This window comes from Blennius ocellaris (genome assembly GCF_963422515.1).
Source record: "Blennius ocellaris genome assembly, contig: SCAFFOLD_27, whole genome shotgun sequence".
NCBI classification, from domain to species: domain Eukaryota; kingdom Metazoa; phylum Chordata; class Actinopteri; order Blenniiformes; family Blenniidae; genus Blennius; species Blennius ocellaris.
In genome coordinates this window covers 1,474,642-1,483,961 of record NW_027662186.1, presented here as the reverse complement: position 1 = coordinate 1,483,961, position 9,320 = coordinate 1,474,642, and positions in this window count along the sequence as shown.

The window sequence follows — 9,320 nt, the reverse complement described above, 5'->3', positions numbered from 1 at the left end:
TTCCGTCGTTCAGATCATTTTAGTCGTTCAAATCGTTTCCCTCATCAGCTCTTTTCAGTCGTTCAGATCGTTTCAGTCGTTCAGATCGTTTCTGTCGTTCAGATCGTTTCCGTCGTTCAGATCGTTTCAGTCGTTCAGATCGTTTCAGTCGTTCAGATCGTTTCCGTCGTTCAGATCGTTTCAGTCGTTCAGATCGTTTCAGTCGTTCAGATCGTATACCTCATCAACTCTTTTCAGTCGTTCAGATCGTTTCAGTCGTTCAGATCGTTTCAGTCGTTCAGATCGTTTTCGTCGATGAGGTCGTTTCCGTCGTTCAGATCGCTTCAGTCGTTCAGTTCGTTTCCGTCGCTCAGATCGTTTCCGTCGTTCAGATCATTTCAGTCGTTCAAATCGTTTCCCTCATCAGCTCTTTTCAGTCGTTCAGATCGTTTCAGTCGTTCAGATCGTTTCCGTCGCTCAGATTGTTTCAGTCGTTCAGATCATTTCAGTCGTTCAGATCGTTTCCCTCATCAGCTCTTTTCAGTCGTTCAGATCGTTTCTGTCGTTCAGATCGTTTCCGTCGTTCAGATCGTTTCTGTCCTTCAGCTCGTTTCCGTCGTTCAGATCGTTTCAGTCGTTCAGATCGTTTCAGTCGTTCAGTTCGTTTCCGTCGCTCAGATCATTTCCGTCGTTCAGATCATTTTAGTCGTTCAAATCGTTTCCCTCATCAGCTCTTTTCAGTCGTTCAGATCGTTTCAGTCGTTCAGATCGTTTCCGTCGTTCAGATCGTTTCCGTCGTTCAGATCGTTTCTGTCGTTCAGATCGTTTCCGTCGTTCAGATCGTTTCCGTCGTTCAGATCGTTTCCGTAGTTCAGATCGTTTCCGTCCTTCAGATCGTTTCAGTCGTTCAGATCGTTTCCCTCATCAGCTCGTTTCCGTCGTTCAGATCGTTTCCGTCGTTCAGATCGTTTCCGTCGTTCAGATCATTTCCGTCGTTCAGATCGTTTCCGTCATTCAGTTCGTTTCCGTCGTTCAGATCGTTTCAGTCGTTCAGATCGTTTCAGTCGTTCAGATCGTTTAAGTCGTTCAGATCGTTTAAGTCGTTCAGATCGTTTCAGTCGTTCAGATCGTTTCTGTCGTTCAGATCGTTTCCGTCGTTCAGGTCGTTTCTGTCGTTCAGGTCGTTTCCGTCGTTCAGCTCTTTTAAGTCGTTCAGATCGTTTCCGTCGTTCAGATCGTTTCCGTCGTTCAGATCGTTTCCGTCGTTCAGTTCGTTTCCGTCGTTCAGATCGTTTCCGTCGTTCAGATCGTTTCAGTCGTTCAGATCGTTTCTGTCGTTCAGATCGTTTCCGTCGTTCAGATCGTTTCCGTCGTTCAGATCGTTTAAGTCATTCAGATCGTTTCTGTCGTTCAGATCGTTTCCGTCGTTCAGATCGTTTCCGTCGTTCAGATCGTTTCCGTCGTTCAGATCGTTTCAGTCGTTCAGATCTTTTCAGTCGTTCAGATCGTTTCTGTCGTTCAGATCGTTTCCGTCGTTCAGATCGTTTCCGTCGTTCAGATCGTTTCCGTCGTTCAGATCGTTTCCGTCGTTCAGACCGTTTCAGTCGTTCTGATCGTTTACCTCATCAACTCTTTTCAGTCGTTCAGATCGTTTCAGTCGTTCAGATCGTTTCAGTCGTTCAGATCGTTTCTGTCGTTCAGATCGTTTCCGTCGTTCAGATCGTTTCCGTCGTTCAGATCGTTTCAGTCGTTCAGATCGTTTCAGTCGTTCTGATCGTTTACCTCATCAACTCTTTTCAGTCGTTCAGATCGTTTCAGTCGTTCAGATCGTTTCAGTCGTTCAGATCATTTCCGTCGTTCAGATCGTTTCCGTCATTCAGTTCGTTTCCGTCGTTCAGATCGTTTCAGTCGTTCAGATCGTTTCAGTCGTTCAGATCGTTTAAGTCGTTCAGATCGTTTCAGTCGTTCAGATCGTTTCTGTCGTTCAGATCGTTTCCGTCGTTCAGGTCGTTTCTGTCGTTCAGGTCGTTTCCGTCGTTCAGCTCTTTTAAGTCGTTCAGATCGTTTCCGTCGTTCAGATCGTTTCCGTCGTTCAGATCGTTTCCGTCGTTCAGTTCGTTTCCGTCGTTCAGATCGTTTCCGTCGTTCAGATCGTTTCAGTCGTTCAGATCGTTTCTGTCGTTCAGATCGTTTCCGTCGTTCAGATCGTTTCCGTCGTTCAGATCGTTTAAGTCATTCAGATCGTTTCTGTCGTTCAGATCGTTTCCGTCGTTCAGATCGTTTCCGTCGTTCAGTTCGTTTCCGTCGCTCAGATCGTTTCCGTCGTTCAGATCATTTCAGTCGTTCAAATCGTTTCCCTCATCAGCTCTCTTCAGTCGTTCAGATCGTTTCAGTCGTTCAGATCGTTTCCATCGTTCAGCTCTTTTAAGTCGTTCAGATCGTTTCCGTCGTTCCGATCGTTTCCGTCGTTCAGATCGTTTCCGTCGTTCAGATCGTTTCAGTCGTTCAGATCTTTTCAGTCGTTCAGATCGTTTCTGTCGTTCAGATCGTTTCCGTCGTTCAGATCGTTTCCGTCGTTCAGATTGTTTCCGTCGTTCAGATCGTTTCCGTCGTTCAGATCGTTTCAGTCGTTCTGATCGTTTACCTCATCAACTCTTTTCAGTCGTTCAGATCGTTTCAGTCGTTCAGATCGTTTCAGTCGTTCAGATCGTTTCTGTCGTTCAGATCGTTTCCGTCGTTCAGATCGTTTCCGTCGTTCAGATCGTTTAAGTCGTTAAGATCGTTTCTGTCGTTCAGATCGTTTCCGTCGTTCAGATCGTTTCCGTCGTTCAGTTCGTTTCCGTCGTTCAGATCGTTTCAGTCGTTCAGATCGTTTCCGTCGTTCAGATCGTTTCAGTCGTTCAGATCGTTTCAGTCGTTCAGATCGTTTACCTCATCAACTCTTTTCAGTCGTTCAGATCGTTTCAGTCGTTCAGATCGTTTCAGTCGTTCAGATCGTTTCCGTCGCTCAGATCGTTTCCGTCGTTCAGATCATTTCAGTCGTTCAAATCGTTTCCCTCATCAGCTCTTTTCAGTCGTTCAGATCGTTTCAGTCGTTCAGATCGTTTCCGTCGTTCAGGTCGTTTCCATCGTTCAGCTCTTTTAAGTCGTTCAGATCGTTTCCGTCGTTCAGATCGTTTCTGTCGTTCAGATCGTTTCCGTCGTTCAGGTCGTTTCCATCGTTCAGCTCTTTTAAGTCGTTCAGATCGTTTCCGTCGTTCAGATCGTTTCTGTCGTTCAGATCGTTTCCGTCGTTCAGATCGTTTAAATCGTTCAGATCGTTTCCGTCGTTCAGATCGTTTCCGTTGTTCAGGTCGTTTCTGTCGTTCAGATCGTTTCCGTCGTTCAGATCGTTTAAATCGTTCAGGTCGTTTCCATCGTTCAGCTCTTTTAAGTCGTTCAGATCGTTTCCGTCGTTCAGATCGTTTCTGTCGTTCAGATCGTTTCCGTCGTTCAGATCGTTTAAATCGTTCAGATCGTTTCAGTCCTTCAAATCGTTTCCCTCATCAGCTCGTTTCCGTCGTTCAGATCGTTTCTGTCGTTCAGATCGTTTCAGTCGTTCAGATCGTTTCCGTCGATGAGGTCGTTTCCGTCGTTCAGATCGTTTCAGTCGTTCAGATCGTTTCCGTCGCTCAGATTGTTTCAGTCGTTCAGATCATTTCAGTCGTTCAGATCGTTTCCCTCATCAGCTCGTTTCCGTCGTTCAGATCGTTTCTGTCGTTCAGATCGTTTAAGTCGTTCAGATCATTTCAGTCGTTCAGATCTTTTCAGTCGTTCAGATCGTTTCTGTCGTTCAGATCGTTTAAGTCGTTCAGATCTTTTCAGTCGTTCAGATCGTTTCTGTCGTTCAGATCGTTTCAGTCGTTCAGATCATTTCAGTCGTTCAGATCTTTTCAGTCGTTCAGATCGTTTCTGTCGTTCAGATCGTTTCCATCGTTCAGCTCTTTTAAGTCGTTCAGATCGTTTCCGTCGTTCAGATCGTTTCCGTCGTTCAGATCGTTTTCGTCGATGAGGTCGTTTCCGTCGTTCAGATCGTTTCAGTCGTTCAGATCGTTTCCGTCGCTCAGATCGTTTCAGTCGTTCAGATCGTTTCTGTCGTTCAGATCGTTTCCGTCGTTCAGGTCGTTTCCGTCGTTCAGGTCGTTTCCGTCGTTCAGCTCTTTTCAGTCGTTCAGATCGTTTCTGTCGTTCAGGTCGTTTCCGTCGTTCAGATCGTTTCTGTCGTACAGGTCGTTTCCATCGTTCAGCTCTTTTAAGTCGTTCAGATCGTTTCCGTCGTTCAGATCGTTTCCGTCGTTCAGATCGTTTCCGTCGTTCAGATCGTTTCAGTCGTTCAGATCGTTTCCGTCGTTCAGATCGTTTACCTCATCAACTCTTTTCAGTCGTTCAGCTCGTTTCAGTCGTTCAGATCGTTTTCGTCGATGAGGTCGTTTCCGTCGTTCAGATCGTTTCAGTCGTTCAGTTCGTTTCCGTCGCTCAGATCGTTTCCGTCGTTCAGATCATTTTAGTCGTTCAAATCGTTTCCCTCATCAGCTCTTTTCAGTCGTTCAGATCGTTTCAGTCGTTCAGATCGTTTCTGTCGTTCAGATCGTTTCCGTCGTTCAGATCGTTTCAGTCGTTCAGATCGTTTCAGTCGTTCAGATCGTTTCCGTCGTTCAGATCGTTTCAGTCGTTCAGATCGTTTCAGTCGTTCAGATCGTATACCTCATCAACTCTTTTCAGTCGTTCAGATCGTTTCAGTCGTTCAGATCGTTTCAGTCGTTCAGATCGTTTTCGTCGATGAGGTCGTTTCCGTCGTTCAGATCGCTTCAGTCGTTCAGTTCGTTTCCGTCGCTCAGATCGTTTCCGTCGTTCAGATCATTTCAGTCGTTCAAATCGTTTCCCTCATCAGCTCTTTTCAGTCGTTCAGATCGTTTCAGTCGTTCAGATCGTTTCCGTCGCTCAGATTGTTTCAGTCGTTCAGATCATTTCAGTCGTTCAGATCGTTTCCCTCATCAGCTCTTTTCAGTCGTTCAGATCGTTTCTGTCGTTCAGATCGTTTCCGTCGTTCAGATCGTTTCTGTCCTTCAGCTCGTTTCCGTCGTTCAGATCGTTTCAGTCGTTCAGATCGTTTCAGTCGTTCAGTTCGTTTCCGTCGCTCAGATCATTTCCGTCGTTCAGATCATTTTAGTCGTTCAAATCGTTTCCCTCATCAGCTCTTTTCAGTCGTTCAGATCGTTTCAGTCGTTCAGATCGTTTCCGTCGTTCAGATCGTTTCTGTCGTTCAGATCGTTTCCGTCGTTCAGATCGTTTAAATCGTTCAGATCGTTTCCGTCGTTCAGATCGTTTCCGTCGTTCAGATCGTTTCTGTCGTTCAGATCGTTTCCGTCGTTCAGATCGTTTCCGTCGTTCAGATCGTTTCCGTAGTTCAGATCGTTTCCGTCCTTCAGATCGTTTCAGTCGTTCAGATCGTTTCCCTCATCAGCTCGTTTCCGTCGTTCAGATCGTTTCCGTCGTTCAGATCGTTTCCGTCGTTCAGATCATTTCCGTCGTTCAGATCGTTTCCGTCATTCAGTTCGTTTCCGTCGTTCAGATCGTTTCAGTCGTTCAGATCGTTTCAGTCGTTCAGATCGTTTAAGTCGTTCAGATCGTTTAAGTCGTTCAGATCGTTTCAGTCGTTCAGATCGTTTCTGTCGTTCAGATCGTTTCCGTCGTTCAGGTCGTTTCTGTCGTTCAGGTCGTTTCCGTCGTTCAGCTCTTTTAAGTCGTTCAGATCGTTTCCGTCGTTCAGATCGTTTCCGTCGTTCAGATCGTTTCCGTCGTTCAGTTCGTTTCCGTCGTTCAGATCGTTTCCGTCGTTCAGATCGTTTCAGTCGTTCAGATCGTTTCTGTCGTTCAGATCGTTTCCGTCGTTCAGATCGTTTCCGTCGTTCAGATCGTTTAAGTCATTCAGATCGTTTCTGTCGTTCAGATCGTTTCCGTCGTTCAGATCGTTTCCGTCGTTCAGATCGTTTCCGTCGTTAAGATCGTTTCAGTCGTTCAGATCTTTTCAGTCGTTCAGATCGTTTCTGTCGTTCAGATCGTTTCCGTCGTTCAGATCGTTTCCGTCGTTCAGATTGTTTCCGTCGTTCAGATCGTTTCCGTCGTTCAGATCGTTTCAGTCGTTCTGATCGTTTACCTCATCAACTCTTTTCAGTCGTTCAGATCGTTTCAGTCGTTCAGATCGTTTCAGTCGTTCAGATCGTTTCTGTCGTTCAGATCGTTTCCGTCGTTCAGATCGTTTCCGTCGTTCAGATCGTTTCAGTCGTTCAGATCGTTTCAGTCGTTCTGATCGTTTACCTCATCAACTCTTTTCATTCGTTCAGATCGTTTCAGTCGTTCAGATCGTTTCAGTCGTTCAGATCATTTCCGTCGTTCAGATCGTTTCCGTCATTCAGTTCGTTTCCGTCGTTCAGATCGTTTCAGTCGTTCAGATCGTTTCAGTCGTTCAGATCGTTTAAGTCGTTCAGATCGTTTCAGTCGTTCAGATCGTTTCTGTCGTTCAGATCGTTTCCGTCGTTCAGGTCGTTTCTGTCGTTCAGGTCGTTTCCGTCGTTCAGCTCTTTTAAGTCGTTCAGATCGTTTCCGTCGTTCAGATCGTTTCCGTCGTTCAGATCGTTTCCGTCGTTCAGTTCGTTTCCGTCGTTCAGATCGTTTCCGTCGTTCAGATCGTTTCAGTCGTTCAGATCGTTTCTGTCGTTCAGATCGTTTCCGTCGTTCAGATCGTTTCCGTCGTTCAGATCGTTTAAGTCATTCAGATCGTTTCTGTCGTTCAGATCGTTTCCGTCGTTCAGATCGTTTCCGTCGTTCAGTTCGTTTCCGTCGCTCAGATCGTTTCCGTCGTTCAGATCATTTCAGTCGTTCAAATCGTTTCCCTCATCAGCTCTCTTCAGTCGTTCAGATCGTTTCAGTCGTTCAGATCGTTTCCATCGTTCAGCTCTTTTAAGTCGTTCAGATCGTTTCCGTCGTTCCGATCGTTTCCGTCGTTCAGATCGTTTCCGTCGTTCAGATCGTTTCAGTCGTTCAGATCTTTTCAGTCGTTCAGATCGTTTCTGTCGTTCAGATCGTTTCCGTCGTTCAGATCGTTTCCGTCGTTCAGATTGTTTCCGTCGTTCAGATCGTTTCCGTCGTTCAGATCGTTTCAGTCGTTCTGATCGTTTACCTCATCAACTCTTTTCAGTCGTTCAGATCGTTTCTGTTGTTCAGATCGTTTCCGTCGTTCAGATCGTTTGTCGTTCAGATCGTTTCCGTCGTTCAGATCGTTTCCGTCGTTCAGATCGTTTCCGTCGTTCAGTTCGTTTCCGTCGTTCAGATCGTTTCAGTCGTTCAGATCGTTTCAGTCGTTCAGATCGTTTCCGTCGTTCAGATCGTTTCAGTCGTTCAGATCGTTTACCTCATCAACTCTTTTCAGTCGTTCAGATCGTTTCAGTCGTTCAGATCGTTTCAGTCGTTCAGATCGTTTTCGTCGATGAGGTCGTTTCCGTCGTTCAGATCGTTTCAGTCGTTCAGTTCGTTTCCGTCGCTCAGATCGTTTCAGTCGTTCAGATCGTTTACCTCATCAACTCTTTTCAGTCGTTCAGATCGTTTCTGTTGTTCAGATCGTTTCCGTCGTTCAGATCGTTTGTCGTTCAGATCGTTTCCGTCGTTCAGATCGTTTCCGTCGTTCAGATCGTTTCCGTCGTTCAGTTCGTTTCCGTCGTTCAGATCGTTTCAGTCGTTCAGATCGTTTCAGTCGTTCAGATCGTTTTCGTCGCTCAGATCGTTTCAGTCGTTCAGTTCGTTTCCGTCGTTCAGATCGTTTCAGTCGTTCAGTTCGTTTCCGTCGCTCAGATCGTTTCCGTCGTTCAGTTCGTTTCCGTCGCTCAGATCGTTTCCGTCGTTCAGATCGTTTCCGTCGTTCAGATCGTTTCCGTCGTTCAGATCGTTTTCGTCGATGAGGTCGTTTCCGTCGTTCAGATCGTTTCCCTCATCAGCTCGTTTCCGTCGTTCAGATCGTTTCTGTCGTTCAGATCGTTTAAGTCGTTCAGATCATTTCAGTCGTTCAGATCTTTTCAGTCGTTCAGATCGTTTCTGTCGTTCAGATCGTTTAAGTCGTTCAGATCTTTTCAGTCGTTCAGATCGTTTCTGTCGTTCAGATCGTTTCTGTCGTTCAGATCGTTTCCGTCGTTCAGATCGTTTCCGTCGTTCAGATCGTTTCAGTCCTTCAAATCGTTTCAGTCGTTCAGATCGTTTCTGTCGTTCAGATCGTTTCAGTCGTTCAGATCATTTCAGTCGTTCAGATCTTTTCAGTCGTTCAGATCGTTTCTGTCGTTCAGATCGTTTAAGTCGTTCAGATCGTTTCTGTCGTTCAGCTCTTTTCAGTCGTTCAGATCGTTTAAATCGTTCAGGTCGTTTCCATCGTTCAGCTCTTTTAAGTCGTTCAGATCGTTTCCGTCGTTCAGATCGTTTCTGTCGTTCAGATCGTTTCCGTCGTTCAGATCGTTTAAATCGTTCAGATCGTTTCCGTCGTTCAGATCGTTTCCGTTGTTCAGGTCGTTTCTGTCGTTCAGATCGTTTCCGTCGTTCAGATCGTTTCCGTCGTTCAGATCGTTTCCGTCGTTCAGATCGTTTCCGTCCTTCAGATCGTTTCAGTCCTTCAAATCGTTTCCCTCATCAGCTCGTTTCGGTCGTTCAGATCGTTTCTGTCGTTCAGATCGTTTCCGTCGTTCAGATCGTTTCCGTCGTTCAGATCGTTTCCGTCATTCAGTTCGTTTCCGTCGTTCAGATCGTTTCAGTCGTTCAGATCGTTTCCGTCGTTCAGGTCGTTTCCATCGTTCAGCTCTTTTAAGTCGTTCAGATCGTTTCCGTCGTTCAGATCGTTTCTGTCGTTCAGATCGTTTCCGTCGTTCAGATCGTTTAAATCGTTCAGATCGTTTCCGTCGTTCAGATCGTTTCCGTTGTTCAGGTCGTTTCTGTCGTTCAGATCGTTTCCGTCGTTCAGATCGTTTAAATCGTTCAGGTCGTTTCCATCGTTCAGCTCTTTTAAGTCGTTCAGATCGTTTCCGTCGTTCAGATCGTTTCTGTCGTTCAGATCGTTTAAATCGTTCAGATCGTTTCAGTCCTTCAAATCGTTTCCCTCATCAGCTCGTTTCCGTCGTTCAGATCGTTTCTGTCGTTCAGATCGTTTCAGTCGTTCAGATCGTTTCCGTCGATAAGGTCGTTTCCGTCGTTCAGATCGTTTCAGTCGTTCAGATCGTTTCCGTCGCTCAGATTGTTTCAGTCGTTCAGATCATTTCAGTCGTTCA